The sequence below is a fragment of the Pseudonaja textilis genome, chromosome 2, assembly GCF_049901715.1.
Source record: "Pseudonaja textilis isolate UNSWEBS1 chromosome 2, rPseTex1.2, whole genome shotgun sequence".
Lineage (NCBI taxonomy): Eukaryota > Metazoa > Chordata > Lepidosauria > Squamata > Elapidae > Pseudonaja > Pseudonaja textilis.
Genome location: NC_141991.1, coordinates 158,017,965 through 158,036,865, shown reverse-complemented (window position 1 = coordinate 158,036,865; position 18,901 = coordinate 158,017,965). Strand labels below are relative to the sequence as shown.

Here is an 18,901-nt window from a genome sequence, read left to right as displayed (position 1 = left end):
ATCTATCTGTCTACTTCAATGAGCAATTTATATGGAGTGCTCACAGTGTGACAATTAGAATAAATACTTGGATTATTTTTCTTTCTCCATGGCTAGTCAGTTGGTAGATTTTACATTCTGGACTGTTATAATCCAGCTCTTTTATGATATACAGGAAATAGCATTAACAAGGACCCTGAGATTTCACAGCAGATATATCTAGATCTATAATATTTCCTCAAAGGCTTTCAGTAGGATCTTTATGAATAAAAACTTAACATGTGATGCAAACAGGCGGCAAGTTTGACACCCCTGCCCTAAAGGAAAAGTTAGAATCAGTGAATATATAACGTGAATATGGGATGCCCCTGGCCCTGATGAAGTAGACAGGGCCCTTGATGCTGTCAGTGCCACCACCTCTCAGTTAGATCCTTGTCCCTACTGGATGGGGAAAGCCTCCAGGATGGTGACTAGCAGGTGGGTCTAGACAGTGATTAATACATCATTAGAGGGGGGGATATTTTGGGATGCTTTTAAGCAAGCTCTGGTTCACCCCCTCCTTAAAACACCATCACCATCACCATCACCTGTCTAGACAATTTTCATGCAGTTTCCAATCTCTCATTCTTAGGGAAAGTTGTAGAAAAGGTGGTGGTTTTTGCAGCTGCAGAGGTCCTTGATGAAATGGATTATCTGGACCCCCTTCAGTCAGGATTCATGCCTGGTTATGGGACAGAGACAGCATTGGTCACGCTTATCGATGATCTCTGGTAACAGCAACATGGTGGTAATGCAACCATCCTTGCTTTCCTTGACCTTTCAGTGTCTATCAATACCATTCGCATCCTTCTGGGCCAGCTGCAGGGGATGGGATGAATGGCGCACTTCTGCGCTGGTTCGACTCTTTTTTCTGTGGCAGGTACCAATCTGTATTGATAGGGAATGAGAGCTCCAGCCCTTGGCCACTATTCTGTGGTGTACCGCAGGGCTCAGTACTTTCTCCACTTCTTTTCAACATCTATATGAAACTGCTGGGTGAGATCATCCGTTAAGATATATACTGTATGCTGCTGACACTCTACTCTATATTTCCATTCTTAGTACCCAAGTGATACTGTGGCTTCCCTTTTGCTTCCCTTTTGTGGTGTCTTGAGGTTGTGAGGGCCTGGATGGGGGACAACAGTTTTGATTGAACCCTGGTAAAACTAAGTGGCTTTGGGTACACAGGGATCCGGGATCTGGGACTTTGTCTTCTTTGACTCTGGATGGGGTGGCATTGCCCCAGAAAGACCCAGTCTGCAATTTGGGAGTTCTCCTGGACTCATAACTCCTGTTCAAGAAACAGGTGGCAGTTATGGCTAGGAGAACCTTTGCACTTCATATTGTGTGCCAGTTGTGGTCTTTCCTGGACCAGTCCCTAGTCATCACACAAGTGGATTAGTTTAATGTGCTGTACATGGGATTACCCTTGAAGAGCATTTGGATGCTACAGCTGGCATAGAGTGCAGTGGTGTGGGTATTTTGGGGAGGGGGGGGAAGAATGGCCCCTGCGACAACACTGCTCCACAAGCTGCAGTAATTACCAGTCTGCTTCCAGTACAATTAAGGTATTGGTGATCACCTTTAAAGCCCTTCATGGCATGGGTCCAGGTTACTTGAGGGACCACTGGGATTGGCCTGTACCACTCATGCTGGCAGAGGAGACATGCTGTGGGTCCTGTCAGTCCAAGTATTCCGGCTGGTGGGGTCCAGGAGGAGGCCCTTCTCTGCTATTGCTCCTGCCTTCTGGAACTTCTTGCCTCCTCCCATTTTCACACATCATGCTGCTGCCACTACCACTGCCACTGCACCAAGTTTCAGGCTTAAGAGGCTCGTGATGGTGATGGCAGTGCCAGTAGGTGTGGTGAACGGCGGGGGGATGGTGGTAGGCAGGCCGTCCCATTCTCACACCCACCACCATCTCCGCTGCCACCACACTGAGCTCCAAGCCAAAGAGGCTGGAGATGGTGGGGGCAGTACAGCATGCAAATATGGGGTGCCCAGGCTGCCACTGCCCCACCCACCACCACCACTGTCCTGGCCTCTTCAGCCAGGAGCTCAACAGCAATGGTAGCAGCGGCAGCAGTGTGTGAAAATAGGAATCTCCAGCCATCGCTACCACACTGCAGTCTGCTCACCACTCACTCGCTCAACTGCCTGCTCGGCTCTCCCTCCAGCCACCCACAGTGTGTTGTCCCCACAGCAAATTGGCCATATGGAAGGTAGTGTGAGAAGGAAAAAGAGAATTGCCGGAGTAAACAAAGAAAGTAGGAAACACGGGAGATGTAGTTGTAAGTTTTTGTGAATTGTGACTTGGAATGTCAACAATGTTCTGATTCCTCCCCCCCCCCCCATTTTTTTCTCCTTTTCCCTTCCATATCCCTGCTGCCTGTCTGCTTGTTTAATAGAGATATTGATAATATAATTAGGCTTTGTTTATGCACTTCTAGTACAAGGATTCATGGGATAGCATGCATTTCCTGGGGACAGTAATAGGATTCTGTTGTCCTCACTTGTGACTTTTGTCCTAGGTACTAATGAAAAATGCAGGAGGACTCTTTGTTGTGTGAGTCTGGGAACTTGAGCGCATCAAACATGTCCTGTTCCCTCAATCCTTTTATAAATAATGTGGAAGATCTCTCGTTTTAGTTTTTACAAGGCTTTTTGACCATATTGATTTTCATGTCTTTGCTTTTCTTTCTGACTGTAATCCTACCGTCTGGTGTTGCTATATTTTGTACAGCAACTTGAAAAACTTGCTGGGAATTAACCAACAAGAGTTAGATACCCCAAAAAACCCCAAACAAACCCCACCCTCACTTAAATACTTGTGATGTTGTATTTCCGTGCAGAAGAGAATCCTCTCAACAGCAGAGGTTCTAGGTTACCTTGAAAACAATGTGTTTATTATAAGAAGTGAACATAGGTTGATCAAGCACAAATCTAGCGAGAATAAACTGATTTCACCTTTTGATTAATTTATTTGACTGTGGGAGTATTGCAGATATATTTTTATTTCAACAAATCCATTTTTGATAGCTAAACCAGTGGGATGGATGGATGACATGGCAAAACAGGCTTGAGAAGCACAGTCAAAGAATTCTCAATTCTGCTCATCAGACTCAAGGGAGGGTGGTCACTTCTAGAGCTTGTCTCTTTAGCATTGTTATGAATTATTTCAAGAAGAAAATGGAAAGACTGCTTTGCAGGTTTGCAAATGGCACACAACTGGACAGGAATGCTAATAATCTAGAAGGTAGAAATAAAAATGAGTTTGATAGATTAAGGAAATGGGTTGAAAATAACAGAATATTAATCTAAAAGACATAAATGAAAAGTGTATGTGCTCTAGGAAACAAATTAAATTCAGAGGTTTAGAATGGAAGGATATCTGGCCTGGCAACAGTGCTGGGAAAATGATCTTAGAACAGAAGTTAATTACAAACACCAGTGGTATATGACTACGAAAAAAAGAAAATGTAATTTTAGACAGCATCAATAGATGTCAAACTTTTAAAGCACAGGAAGTAGTACTTCTGCATTGGTCAGATCCAAACTTCTAGTGCCACGGTGCCACTATATGTAAGAAGAATCTACACACATTGGAACAGTTTCGAAGAAGGCAAGAAACATCATAGGACTAGAAATGAAGAAAATTGACAGATTTGAAGACATGCTAGCATTCTCCATATTTGTGAGAGCTGCAACTCCTTTATTGTCTCTGAACCCAGAACCCAACGTAATGCTTTAAATGATAAGTTCAGATTCTAGAAAAGAGAAAAAACATAGTCATAAGAGCAGCTTGATGTTTAATACCAATTTCCTAGGGAAATGATGAGCTCCCATTCACTAAGCTGAAATGGTGGTTGGACAGCCATCTGTTGGGCATGATTTTCATTTAAATTTCTCCTTCGAGCAAAGAATTGGACTGTATAGTTAAACAGCCTCTTTCAATTCTGTGATTTCATAAATATTAATGATTTGTTTTTCTCCATAAACTACAGTGAGAAATGCTGTGCTATGGTAATAAAAATGTTATGAGAAAAGAATAGAGAGGTCTGGCTCAGTATACATTAATGAGGGAATAAAACATTTCATTTGCAAGGAGTGAAAAAGAGAAGGTAATATACGTCTTTAATGCAGATTTAGAAAAAAGAATTTCTTAATTTGAAATTGCATTCTAATACAATTATTAGAATTGATGGAGGGTGGTGTTGCTATTTTTAACATACTTCATGTTCGATGTTTTGACATAATTAAGAAGTACATTACTATTCAGCATGCCCTTTAAATACTCTCAGTCTGAGTTCTTATTTATTAAACATGGAAAAGTCAAATTCAAAGGCTTACAGGCTACCTTTATTTCAACAGAGTTAAATAATGTGGCTTCAGCTAGAACACAGAGCGAAACCACACTATAACTTTTAACAATAGACTGAGTTTCAAGGAGGCGGTTATGAAGAAACTTTCCTTGGGGAAGTGATTGATTGGACTCAAATGCACCATTTTTGGCTATGAGAAAAAAATATCTGGAGGGTGCTATTTTTTGGACCCACTTGACTAGTGTTTTTAGCCAAGATATGTGAGCATGACTGCTTCTGCTGCCTTGGTACTAGGAAGCTGAGGAGTGTTGGGATTTTCTATTAGTTTCCTTTGACCTTTTATTAATGTCCATAATTTCTCTCAGGGTCACTTTGAATCACTCACTTTTGATCCTTGTGAACACTTTTAACAGTAGGCTTCAACCTTTTGGTCAGGCCATCTTTAATGTTGCTTACTGTTTAATACCTAGATTATCTTATCTCACACAATGCTCCATTTTGCGCCTATTATTCATATAAGACTACTGGGAGAGGTCTTGATATCTTTGAAGTATATTGCCACCATATGCTGATGCTGTCTAGTACTCTGTCTCAGAAGAAGCCATTAATTCCTTTAATCAGGGTTAAAGTCAATGGTTAATTATGCATCTTCTAGAATATCCTTTTATGTGTCAAGCTTTGTTTCTCAATCTTGACAAGTTTGAGGTGGATGTCTTTTTTTGAAGACATTTTGCTTCTTATTCAAGAAGCTTCTTCAGCTTTGACTGTATGGTGGGGAATGGAAAGATTTATTTATATTCTTTGCAGACAGCTGGTCATTTGCATTCTTTTAGAGAAAGCAAAGTCGTTGAGGCCACTTGGTAGCTTGTCTGTGTCCTTAGGGTTACCTGAGAAGTGCAAATGGAAATTGGAACTGCTGAAAGACTGTGTTGTGGAGTTGTGCATTCTGCAGGATGTTTTCTGTCCTATCCCTTCCCTGTTGAACACAGGCACAGGCTGCTGGGGATGAGTCTGTGTTGTCTGCATCTCAAACTGAAGCTCAAATGCTACCTGTAGTCTACAATTTTTCTGGAAATCTGTTCATACTCCCATACCATTTGAAGGGTGTTCATTCCAAAGAGCATAGATTGACTGATGACTGAGAATCACCATAGATATTTACGATGGGTGAACTTCAACTTCCAGAATTTCCCAGCCAGCATTACTACTTCAGTGTAAGAGGAAGGCTGCATAATCAACTTCATAGCATAGCATAGTGTAGCCTAGCCTAGCCTTTGCATTTCTATTAACAAATGAAGGGAAACCTAACCATTTTTAAATATGGTAAAGAGCATAGATTTACTGACACGAGGAAGAAAAGTATGTCTATGAAACTTAGGAGAAAGGGAAAGGATGCAATCATCTGAATGAAGATGACCTGCTCTTGTGGAGTGGGTGGAGGTTTCAAAGACATGCAAAAAGGTATAAGTTTAACTATAGGAGTTCAAATATATATCAGAAAGTATGAATTGATGTCACCCATGTTTATTTTATATTGCAAATGAAAGGAGGAATCTATATGCAGATAATGCAATAATTGTCTCTAATACTTTAGTAAATTGTGACAATAAAAAAAAATCTATAGATGGAGAAAACCATGCAATATTTTAAATAAATGAGAAACAGGAAATATTCTGAGAGGAAAAAGAATGTGGAAAAAAAATGGATCATTTGGACAAACCAAGAATGCCATTTGAAGTATAGAAAAATGTTTACTTTTTCTGAGCTTATTCATGCACCCAGATGAAAAAGAATCATTAAAATGAGACAGTTGATAGATTATAATAAAAGATTTAGAGTGCTAGTAATGAAAAATACAAGAATGATGAGAGTTTCTGAATATGAAACAGATAGCTATTTTATAATATCAAGAGTAGATCTTGGGAAAATAGAAAAAATATGTAAGAGGCAGATAGAAAAATATCAAAGAACCTAGAGTGAAATTAAAATGGTAGTAAGAGAATGGATGAATTCTATGGATAGATTAGATCAGTGTAGATTAGAATATACATCTTGCAACAGAATGAATGAAAAGTGAATGCAACAGATTTGTCAGCAGAATGAATGGAAAGGGAATGCAAGAACAGAAGGATTGGAACCTAGTGAAAAGAATTCTGTGAAAGACGCCAAGGAAGGAAAAAAGAGGTGGAGAGGGAGAAGGCATGATATGGAGAAGGATACAGAGAAGGATGGTATCAGGACAGAATGGCATCAGAAGACATGCAGCACAACAGCTGAGAATGGCAGAAAAACAGTTTTCAACGCAGCAGCTGAAATAGTAGTGCAAAACTGCATATTTCAGTCTTAACTCAAGAGGAAGCAAAAGATCATAAATAAATTCCTGAATAAATCTGATCTTTTAAAAATATTAAATTTTTAATTAAATTTGTTTTTCAAAAATAGATTTTTGAAATTTTAGAATTTAAAAAAATTCCATTCTATTGCAATTGCACTGCAAGGTCTATAATTAATTCATTCGTAAGATGCAAGTAACATCAACCCTTCTATTCCCTGGGTAACTGGGGCCTTAAATGTGTTTTTTCTTTTTTGTATTTTATTTTTAATCATTTATTTTTTTCTCTCTGTTCTTGATTTTTAAAAGAACAAAGGTCTCAAAAAGTAAAAAATTAGATCAATTTATTACCAAAAAATAAAAAAAAAATAAAACCCTTCATAAAACCATTTTTTTTCAAAAAATAATTTTTTAAAATTAAATTTTAAAAAAATCTAAATCTTTAAAAAATTAAATTTTAAATCTGAGCCACTCGTTCAACACTGCTGCTCCCTCATCTTGTTGGCGCTTGGCGGTCTCCATCAGCTCTAGCTCATGGAGAGAGGGTTTTCCCCCGCAAGCCGCTAGCTTGCGCGGAGCAGCCACTGGCGGCAGCCTCAGGCTGTTTCCTTCTGGTGGGTGAAGAAGAGGGGCTGCGTTCTCATCTGTCTCCCCATTTCTGGGCGGATGAATGCGCATGGGCACTCCGGTGTTGCTCCGTGGTTAGCTCCAGTTTAAACTTAGGCTAGCTAATTGGAGCTTTGTGGGTTGGATTTGGCTTCCACTCCCTTTGGGGAGTTTGATAGTAACACCCACACACACACATTTCTTTCCCCCTTTCTTTTGGGCAGAACGACTGCCTCTCATTGCGAAGGGTGGCTCGGTCGAATTTCTCCCCCAATTACTCCAGGGATTCACCTTGGGTCCCAAGTAGGGATGTTGGGGTTCTGACCTCTTCCTACTCCTTCATACACTTCAGTCTTCCTAGTTCATTTATGGGTTTCCCCAAATGACGGGAGATAGGGTGGAGAAATTTGGCCTCAGCTGCTTTTGGGACTTTTTTCCACCAATATTCAACCCTTCCCGCTTTGGTCATTGAGGCAGCATCTTGGATGTCTCAGTTTCCATGGTCAGAGATGGCTGCCCTTGGGTTCCTGGAGTTCCCTGGATGGGAGTAGGATCTGCCTCCTTCTGGGTTGCCAGGAACAGACTTTCTTCAGAGAGTCTGCCCTCTGCCATGGTGGCCTGAGTTTTTTCCATGCACCCCAGGCATCAGAGAGAAAGTGGAGAGTACTCAGGAATCCCTGTTGTTTTCGGTTAGTTTTGGGAGAGTTGGCTTGATGTTGGGATTCGGACCAATGTGCTAATAAAAGCCATTTAGCAAGAAAAATCTGGTTGTTTATTAGCCGTGCCATGGCGGCACAACCTAGGTCAGTGGTGGCTAACCTTTTTTTTGGCTCCCGTGCCAATAATCATGTGCGTGCTCACTTGCACACACTCGCGTGCCAGCACCTAGAAGGCAATGTGTGCTGGCCTCCCTCCATGCCCCCTCAGAGGAATGAAATCACCAGTTTGTATACCAGGCAATCTATCATGGGAAATATGCTGTCCCCTAGCAACAAAGATTAAATATGTGACTAAAATCTAGGTTGTATATTCTACAGAATAGCATTGAAACTGTTCAGTTACCCTAAAGTAAAGCACTCAAGCTGTTTGTTACTCTTATGGGGAACAAAACAAAGCAAAAAAAAAATACTTGATGGAATGATGGACAAAAATAGGCGGTGGACAAGAGGGGAAAATGCATACTGAAAAAAATAAGAATGAGAGAAAGACATATATAAAGAGAACAAAGATAATTGAATTTGGAGTCAAAGAGAACAATTAAATTAAAAGAGGCAGAAAAATATAGAGCAAGGTTTAGTTCTAATGGTTTTGAAAGGGAAGAAAAAGAGCAACAAGTAGCCAGCAGCAGAACAAATGGAATTAAAAACAATTTAGGATGAAATTGAAGAGGCAGAACACCAGAGGGAGTATTTTAAAGATCTGTATGAGAATAATATATGGAGAAATCAAAGTCAAACAAATGCTTTAAATTTTATTGCCCAAGAAAAAGAATAGATGAAAAGAATTCAAAGTTGTGAGAAGGCTTCAGGAGAAACATTACAGTGGGACTGGGAGATGTATTAGGATATGGAGGTGGTTTGTGTAGGAAATGATTGTGCATCTTGTTTAATATTTGTGTGAAGACTGTGTGCCTGATTATTCTACTGCTTCAAACAGATATAAAAGAGTGAATGCAAAACTGCAGGAGATTACTATGCTAAATATGCTTGGTCAGGTCTTGGTGGAATGGAGCAAGAAAGGATAATGCTCCAAGAAAATAATTATTTTGGAACTGCAAATTTTGGGACATTACGTCAGGTAGGATGAACTGATCAGATTTTTGCTTCTCAGAAGAGAAAGATATAGATGTGAGAAAGCTAATTTCATGGCTATTGGTATATAAAGAAAGCATATGAAAAAGTGTGATGGTGGGGAATGGAAAGATTTATTTATATTCTTTGCAGACAGCTGGTCATTGCATTCTTTAGAAAAGCAAAGTCATTGAGAGCCACTTGGTAGCAGGTGGAACTACAAGATATTTTGCACAAAAGTTGTTAGCACAATGTAAAAAGAGGAAGATATGATGGAAGAAAAGCATGAATTGAAAGAGCATAAATTGATGGGTGAACTTCAACTTCAGAATTTCCCAGCCAGCATTACTACATTCAGTGTAAGAGGAAGGCTGCATAATCAACTTCATAGCATAGCATAGTGTAGCCTAGCTAGCCTTTGCATTTCTATTAACAAATGAAGGGAAACCTAACCATTTTTAAATATGGTAAAGAGCATAGATTTACTGACACGAGGAAGAAAAGTATGTCTATGAAACTTAGGAGAAAGGGAAAGGATGCAATCATCTGAATGAAGATGACCTGCTCTTGTGGAGTGGGTGGAGGTTTCAAAGACATGCAAAAAGGTATAAGTTTAACTATAGGAGTTCAAATATATATCAGAAAGTATGAATTGATGTCACCCATGTTTATTTTATATTGCAAATGAAAGGAGGAATCTATATGCAGATAATGCAATAATTGTCTCTAATACTTTAGTAAATTGTGACAATAAAAAAATCTATAGATGGAGAAAACCATGCAATATTTTAAATAAATGAGAAACAGGAAATATTCTGAGAGGAAAAAGAATGTGGAAAAAAAATGGATCATTTGGACAAACCAAGAATGCCATTTGAAGTATAGAAAAATGTTTACTTTTTCTGCGCTTATTCATGCACCCAGATGAAAAGAATCATTAAAATGAGACAGTTGATAGATTATAATAAAAGATTTAGGAGTGCTAGTAATGAAAAATACAAGAATGATGAGAGTTTCTGAATATGAAACAGATAGCTATTTTATAATATCAAGAGTAGATCTTGGGAAAATAGAAAAAATATGTAAGAGGCAGATAGAAAAATATCAAAGAACCTAGAGTGAAATTAAAATGGTAGTAAGAAGAAATGGATGAATTCTATGGATAGATTAGATCAGTGTAGATTAGAATATACATCTTGCAACAGAATGAATGAAAAGTGAATGCAACAGATTTGTCAGCAGAATGAATGGAAAGGGAATGCAAGAACAGAAGGATTGGAACCTAGTGAAAAGAATTCTGTGAAAGAGCACTAAGGAAGGAAAAAAGAGGTGGAGAGGGAGAAGGCATGATATGGAGAAGGATACAGAGAGAGGATGGTATCAGGACAGAATGGCATCAGAAGACATGCAGCACAACAGCTGAGAATGGCAGAAAAACAGTTTTCAACGCAGCAGCTGAAATAGTAGTGCAAAACTGCATATTCAGTCTTAACTCAAGAGGAAGCAAAAGATCATAAATAAATTCCTGAATAAATCTGATCTTTTAAAAATATTAAATTTTTAATTAAATTTGTTTTTTTTTCAAAATAGATTTTTGAAATTTTAGAATTTAAAAATTCCATTCTATTGCAATTGCACTGCAAGGTCTATAATTAATTCATTACGTAAGATGCAAGTAACATCAACCCTTCTATTCCCTGGGTAACTGGGGCCTTAAATGTGTTTTTCTTTTTTGTATTTTATTTTTAATCATTTATTTTTTTCTCTCTGTTCTTGATTTTTAAAAGAACAAAAATAAGTCTCAAAAAGTAAAAATTAGATCAATTTATTACCAAAAATAAAAAAAAATAAAACCCTTCATAAAACCATTTTTTTTCAAAAAATAATTTTTTTAAAATTAAATTTTAAAAAAATCTAAATCTTTAAAAAATTAAATTTTAAATCTGAGCCACTCGTTCAACACTGCTGCTCCCTCATCTTGTTGGCGCTTGGCGGTCTCCATCAGCTCTAGCTCATGGAGAGAGGTTTTCCCCATGCAAGCCGCTAGCTTGCGCGGAGCAGCCACTGGCGACAGCCTCAGGCTGTTTCCTTCTGGTGGGTGAAGAAGGGGGCTGCGTTCTCATCTGTCTCCCCCATTTCTGGGCGGATGAATGCGCATGGGCACTCCGGTGTTGCTCCGTGGTTAGCTCAGTTTAAACTTAGGCTAGCTAATTGGAGCTTTGTGGGTTGGATTTGGCTTCCACTCCCTTTGGGGAGTTTGATAGTAACACCCACACACACATTTCTTTCCCCCTTTCTTTTGGGCAGAACGACTGCCTCTCATTGCGAAGGGTGGCTCGGTCGAATTTCTCCCCCAATTACTCCAGGATTCACCTTGGGTCCCAAGTAGGGATGTTGGGGTTCTGACCTCTTCCTACTCCTTCATACACTTCAGTCTTCCTAGTTCATTTATGGGTTTCCCCAAATGACGGGAGATAGGGTGGAGAAATTTGGCCTCAGCTGCTTTTGGGACTTTTTCCACCAATATTCAACCCTTCCCGCTTTGGTCATTGAGGCAGCATCTTGGATGTCTCAGTTTCCATGGTCAGAGATGGCTGCCCTTGGGTTCCTGGAGTTCCCTGGATGGGAGTAGGATCTGCCTCCTTCTGGGTTGCCAGGAACAGACTTTCTTCAGAGAGTCTGCCCTCTGCCATGGTGGCCTGAGTCTTTTTCCATGCACCCCAGGCATCAGAGAGAAAGTGGAGAGTACTCAGGAATCCCTGTTGTTTTCGGTTAGTTTTGAGAGAGTTGGCTTGATGTTGGGATTCGGACCAATGTGCTAATAAAAGCCATTTAGCAAGAAAAATCTGGTTGTTTATTAGCCGTGCCATGGCGGCACAACCTAGGTCAGTGGTGGCTAACCTTTTTTGGCTCCCGTGCCAATAATCATGTGCGTGCTCACTTGCACACACTCGCGTGCCAGCACCTAGAAGGCAATGTGTGCTGGCCTCCCTCCATGCCCCCTCAGAGGAATGAAATCACCAGTTTGTATACCAGGCAATCTATCATGGGAAATATGCTGTCCCCTAGCAACAAAGATTAAATATGTGACTAAAATCTAGGTTGTATATTCTACAGAATAGCATTGAAACTGTTCAGTTACCCTAAAGTAAAGCACTCAAGCTGTTTGTTACTCTTATGGGGAACAAAACAAAGCAAAAAAAAATACTTGATGGAATGATGGACAAAAATAGGCGGTGGACAAGAGGGAAAATGCATACTGAAAAAAATAAGAATGAGAGAAAGACATATATAAAGAGAACAAAGATAATTGAATTTGGAGTCAAAGAGAACAATTAAATTAAAGAGGCAGAAAAATATAGAGCAAGGTTTAGTTCTAATGGTTTTGAAAGGGAAGAAAAAGAGCAACAAGTAGCCAGCAGCAGAACAAATGGAATTAAAAACAATTTAGGATGAAATTGAAGAGGCAGAACACCAGAGGAGTATTTTAAAGATCTGTATGAGAATAATATATGGAGAAATCAAAGTCAAACAAATGCTTTAAATTTTATTGCCCAAGAAAAGAATAGATGAAAAGAATTCAAAGTTGTGAGAAGGCTTCAGGAGAAACATTACAGTGGGACTGGGAGATGTATTAGGATATGGAGGTGGTTTGTGTAGGAAATGATTGTGCATCTTGTTTAATATTTGTGTGAAGACTGTGTGCCTGATTATTCTACTGCTTCAAACAGATATAAAAAAGAGTGAATGCAAAACTGCAGGGAGATTACTATGCTAAATATGCTTGGTCAGGTCTTGGTGGAATGGAGCAAGAAAGGATAATGCTCCAAGAAAATAATTATTTTGGAACTGCAAATTTTGGGACATTACGTCAGGTAGGATGAACTGATCAGATTTTTGCTTCTCAGAAGAGAAAGATATAGATGTGAGAAAGCTAATTTCATGGCTATTGGTATATAAAGAAAGCATATGAAAAAGTGATCAGGTGGAACTACAAGATATTTTGCACAAAAGTTGTTAGCACAATGTAAAAAAGAGGAAGATATGATGGAAGAAAAGCATGAATTGAAAGCATAAATTGAATGCTTAGCAAATTATTTAATACTGAGCAGGGATAATAACAAAGAAATGTAGATGAATTAAAGTATTTTAGCAGAATGCTGGTGAATAGTATGTGGATATATTGCAGTGAATATTTGTCAAAAGAAACAAAACTGGCTTTAAATGAGAAAGTGCTTTTGCCCACTTAATTGTATACAGTTAGAGCTGGGGAAATCTAAAAGTTCAATGCAATGGGAAAACTAGAATATAGGGTAAAACAAGAAAAGGTGAAGAGTGAATAGATGTTGGATCAATGGAGACGTAATGCAAGGATGAATGACTAATATGAAAAAAGTACATGGAAGTGGTTTGGCGATATAGAGAGAATGTATAAAGCCTGAGTCTTCAGAGAGAAGTAGTATGAATGAAAGAAGAAAATGATTGAGAAAAGTCATGGCTGAATGAAATTCATATGTTTAAAAACAAAAGGCAGTTTACCATGCAGTTGTATGAATGTGGTGAAGAAAGAATGATTTGTAGGGCTCAGAAGGTATACAGAGATATGACAAGTGGTGCTATTGCAAACTATATTTATTCCCATTCCTTTTTCTTACCTCATGATTTATTTCTTTGGCTTACTATTCCTTAATTATTTTCTGCACTTTGCAAAACATTGTTTTCCCCAAAAAGGAAATAATGGCATGATGGATTTTTACATATTTAAGACATTATTTGAGGTTTCATTTGTTGTGATAAAACATTTGAGAATTCAGTTGCAATTCATTCGCTCATAGTTACTTTATATTTTTCTTTGCCATATTCAGTTTTATCTCTTTTATACAAGTGTTTTATAGATCAATCCCACAACTCTCTAAAGAAGAATTATGTGAAATCAGTACTATGTTCTTTAGTGCTAAGGCTTATTTTCTGTATAGGAACTGATTACATGGAAAAATCTCCTGTCTATGTTCCTTCTTTAGGAAAGATAATTTCTCCTGATTGCCAAACTGTCCTATGAGAATAATTTAGTCACTGATGTAACAATGTCTAGGAGAAAGATAGTGATCTGGAGCAATAAAGTTCTGAAACAAGAATTCTTGATAGTGTTAATCTAATAATGACCTCTGGGCTCCAGCCAAACAGACCCAGACCCCTGACAAGAGTTGGCAAAGGAGAGAAACAGTGCATCATCAGTAATGAATGAACAGTGCATCATCCAGTAATAATGGACATAGGAAAATCCCCCAACTCCATAGATTCAGCTATAAGGCAGTTAACCAGACCTAACCTTGCAGCTAATACCTCAAACTTCTTGTCACCCCAGTTTACATTTCTTAAACCAAAAGATAGACATTTCTTCTAGTATTATGGTTAGACGATTATTATGGTTAGGGCAGTTTTATTCACAATTCCTGAAATGCAAGCCTGGGTCTTGTTATCTGCTACTTTCTTCTTCATTCCTCAGGATCACTTTAAACTGAATTATGATACCAAAGGACATTCTGAATTCCAACAAGTTTTCTGCAATTGTTCCAAGACAAGAAACATGACTTAAATATGAACAAAAAATTTCAACTAAAATATATTTCAAAGAACTTTAACTTTCAAACTTTGCATCTGTCATTGCATTAATCTAATGTATAATATCTAGTTGCAGGAAAGAACATGACCAATATCAAAGACACTCCAGATCAGTGGTGGGATTCAAATTTTTTTACTACCGGTTCTGTGGGCGTGGCTTGGTGGGCATGGCCATGTGACTGGATGGGTGTGGCTTTTTTTTTTTTGGCTTTTTTGCCCACCCCACCCATCTTTGGGACCTTCCTAGCCTCAGAGGAGCCTCTGCGGGGGCATTTTTGCTCCCCTTTTCTGAGGCTCAGGAAGGAAAAAACAGAGCATGGGAGGGGCGCAAAGCATCCCTCCAAGCTCCATTTTGGGAGCTTCCTAGCCTCAGAGGAGCCTCGAGGAGACGTTTTTGCTCCCCTAAGGCTCCTCTGGGACTCTGGAAGGCAAAAAATGGAGGGGGGGCTGAGCTCCTCCCTCCATTTTTTGCCTTCCTGGGCCTTAGCAAGGAGAATCCCGGCACAGCTGATCCATGCACAGCTGATTGTCAGGAGGGAAAAAAAAGAAATTATCCTAGGCGAATGTCAGGCGGGCAGATAAGCAAGCATCAGGTGGGAGGGCAACCGGATCGGGGGAGTGGCCGGCTAGAACTTACTACCGGTTCGGCGACCTACACCGAATTCTTGCTACTGGTTTGCCCGATCCGGTGCGAACCAGTTGAATACCACCACTGCTCCAGATTTTAATTAAATCAGTCACTCAACTGGCATAAATATATAAGAATATTACTATCAACAATGTTATCTTTGTTCAATAAATGGCCTAGTAATAATTTAATTTTACTGAGGAAACTGAATGGAAAATGTCAAAAAGGGAAAGAAAACTATAAAAGCAGAAGCAACAGAAACGCTAACAAAATAATAATAATAATAATAATAATAATAATAATAATAACAACAATAATAACAATAATAACAATAATAACAACAATAACATATATTTGGGTTACCCAATTTAGACTCAGAAATATCTGATCCCTCTGCCTCAATCTGAGTTACGAAGTCTACAACTAGCCCTAAACTTGGTTGCTTTTCTAGTGTTTCCTCCCTCCCAACACTTTTGGGAAGTACTTCTCACCCTAAATAAACATGGTCCACCCATTTTAAAGTTCCCAAGGGTGAGAAACATTGCTTTAAGGATAAGTTTCTCCTCCCTTCAGAAAGCAGACTCAGTAGACATTCTGCATACTCAGAAACCCCTTACCTCATTCCACAATCTTCTCTCCTTTAAAACATAACATATGCAATAGATAGAAAAACGGAGAGATAGCTAGGACCTCTCTAAGTTTAAGTGATTTCCTTTCTAGTTATCTTTCACTTCTTTTCTTTTCTCCTCTTGTGTTATTTTTTTCTAGCCATATTAGTTAAAACTTATATATTGCTAGCTTATATAGCAGTTAGTAGTATATAAGCATCCAGATATTCCACTGACATTCTTGTCATCAGTTCAAAGGGAATATAGTGGTCTTTCATTTTCCTTCCAACATGCCTGCTCTGAATATTGCAGTAGCCAAAGGTAGACTGCCTTCTCTTTTACTATTCATCAGTAAAGGTGGGTGTAAGTCACATATTTTTTACTTCAGTTTCAATGTCTGTCTGCTTTCAATCCTCCATTAACTATAGCCATCAGGTAAAGAAAATATGTACTCGGGTTTTCAGGTTTTGTATCCTTAGCTAGTAACCTTGACATTGCAATAAGTAATCTACATACAGTTTGTGTAGTCATGTAAATCAATTAAAATTGTTTGAACAATTGAATAATCCTTAGTAACATATATTTATATTTAATAAATCTAATATTTAAGATGCTCTCCATGATTAGAGATTTTTAAGTGAATTTTGATTTACAAACAATGGCCTTCTTATAAAGCAATAGTATGAATTAACTTGAATAAGAAGCTATTAACATTATAAAGCAAACTATCTTAATTATGTAAAAAAATAGGCCATATTTTATAGAAATTGGTATGAGGAAATATCAATACATTTGAAAAATCTATGACCATCATTTTGAGAGGGGGGAATCTAAAGACCCTTACAGCAAAAATGCCTTCATAGAGAGAAAAATTTTTGTGAGAAGCAACACACATGCACATACAAATGACTTTCTGATTATAATGAAGCTGATGGTTGGAGTTGGGAGCTTGAGGCAGTAGTACAAGAGATGAAATCACATTTCCCCCCTCAAAATGAAATCAGTTGTTTGTTCAACTAATTCAATAGCTGCTCTGAATGGGAGGCAGAACCTCATCAAGAAGCAAATATTAAAATTAAACTTTTCTCTACCATTAGTATTTTTACAACCCAGGAACTGTGACTACCTGAACTTGCAAGAATCAGTTTTGGACAAAACACTTTCCTTCCCAATCATAACATTTTACATAAATGCCAAAAGTGTCATTTTGTCTGTCTCCTGCTTTTATCACTGCTGCTTGACTGAAACACTTTCCAACACACTGCAGCTCAGGAGGAAGAGATCAGAATGAGAACTTCATGAAAGCCCAAGGATCAAGATAGAGTGGATCCTGACTGGTAGATTCCTCCCTAAAGAAATAGAAGTCTCCTCTCTCACTCTCTTAGTCTGAACTAAAGTCATGCCCCAACCAAAGTCAAGGTCCACTGTAATGTACACATTACTGGGAATGAAAATCATAGATAACCACATCAAAAAGAAATAAAACAATTTATTCAAGATAATTATATTTCATTAATAGTGGCATTTGCAGATTGTTGAATAATAACTCAATAATCTTTTCACTGCTTAAGTAATTAACATGATTTGATTGGAAGAAACCTCTTCTTACAATCATAGGAGATAAATGTGAACTGCTTGATGAACCATAGCTCACTCACTGCTTGTTATCAAGAAACAGAGAAAACTAGAATGATGCCAAAAAATCATAATTCTAATTTTGTGTGGAATACAAAGGGTGAGGGAAGAGGAAGTTGCCTTTTTTTGTAATTCATTTTTCCTCCTCCTCCTCCTCCTCCTCCTCCTCCTCCTCCAGCTTGCATATTTTCTTTTCAATAAATTACCACCTGGCTGTGAAGGTTAAAGTGATCCTTATTTAGTGAGAAGGAACAGTAAGCAAACTTATGTTATTGCTTGTATTACATTCAACAAAAGACAGTGATGACTTTCCCATACTCTGCCATGAAGGAAATGAAAGGAACTTACTGTTCTCCTTTTTTTCTAGAAAAAAAATGGCTGTGCACTCCTTCAAGTTTTATGAGAGCTCCGTTACTCCCTCTTAATAAATATGACTGATCAGGCAACACTACATTTATTTTTAAAAAAATGTTTACAAATGCAGTTCTTTTTCTCTCAGGCACCTTCTATTCATCTGGAAATTAAAAGTAGGATGTTAAAATATTACACAGAGTTCTAGTCCTACAGTACATATCTAATGAGTCTTATGTCACTAAGAACTGGTTCGGTGTAGTAGTTAAAAGAACTCTGCTAGAAACAAGGAGACTGTGAGTTCGAATCCTATCTTAAGCACGAAGCCAGCTGGGTGATCTTGGGGCAGGCCTTCTCTCTCAGCCCTTGGATGCAGTCATAGGCAAACATCTTCCATAATCTTACCAAGAAAACCAAAAGGGTTTGTCCAGGCAGCCACTAGGAGTCAAGACTGAGTCAAAGGTGCAAGAAAAGAAGGGTCACTATGTATTCAGTGATTAATTAGTAGTTAGTAAGATGCCTGTGAATATATTACTACAATCTGAGTACGTTGGAAAGAGTTAGAAAGCCAGACAAGAGACTTTTCACATCTACAGGTAGCCCTTGTTTAACAACCACTCAGTGACCATTCAAACATATGACAGCACTGAACATTGTATGACCACTCCTTATCAGTGTCGCCATGGTTATATGATCGTGATTTGTGACCTTTTCTTTTCAGCTTCAAACAAGCAAATCAACAGGAAGTTGGCAAGAAGTCACAAGTCACAGTCAAGTGAGGTCCTTGCTTATTAACTCACATGGTCCTCACTTAACAACAATAATCAGGAGAGTCATAACTGCCCTTGCCGAGTAGCACATCATATTTTTCCCATTTACAACCGTTTTGTATAACAATGGAGCTTCTGTTCCTAATTAGCATTGTTAAGTGAGGACCACCTGTATTTCTTATAAGCTTCTTCCTGCTACCATGTTAGTCGAACTGTGTG

At 38.5% G+C, this 18,901-nt stretch overlaps 1 protein-coding gene across 22 annotated transcripts in view; it reads left to right on the top strand.

The window, feature by feature from the left end:
* The window catches only part of ADGRL3 (adhesion G protein-coupled receptor L3), a 568,292-nt gene that overhangs the window by 526,370 nt on the left and 23,021 nt on the right, over positions 1-18,901 (top strand). The gene's annotated exons all lie outside the window — the stretch shown is intronic.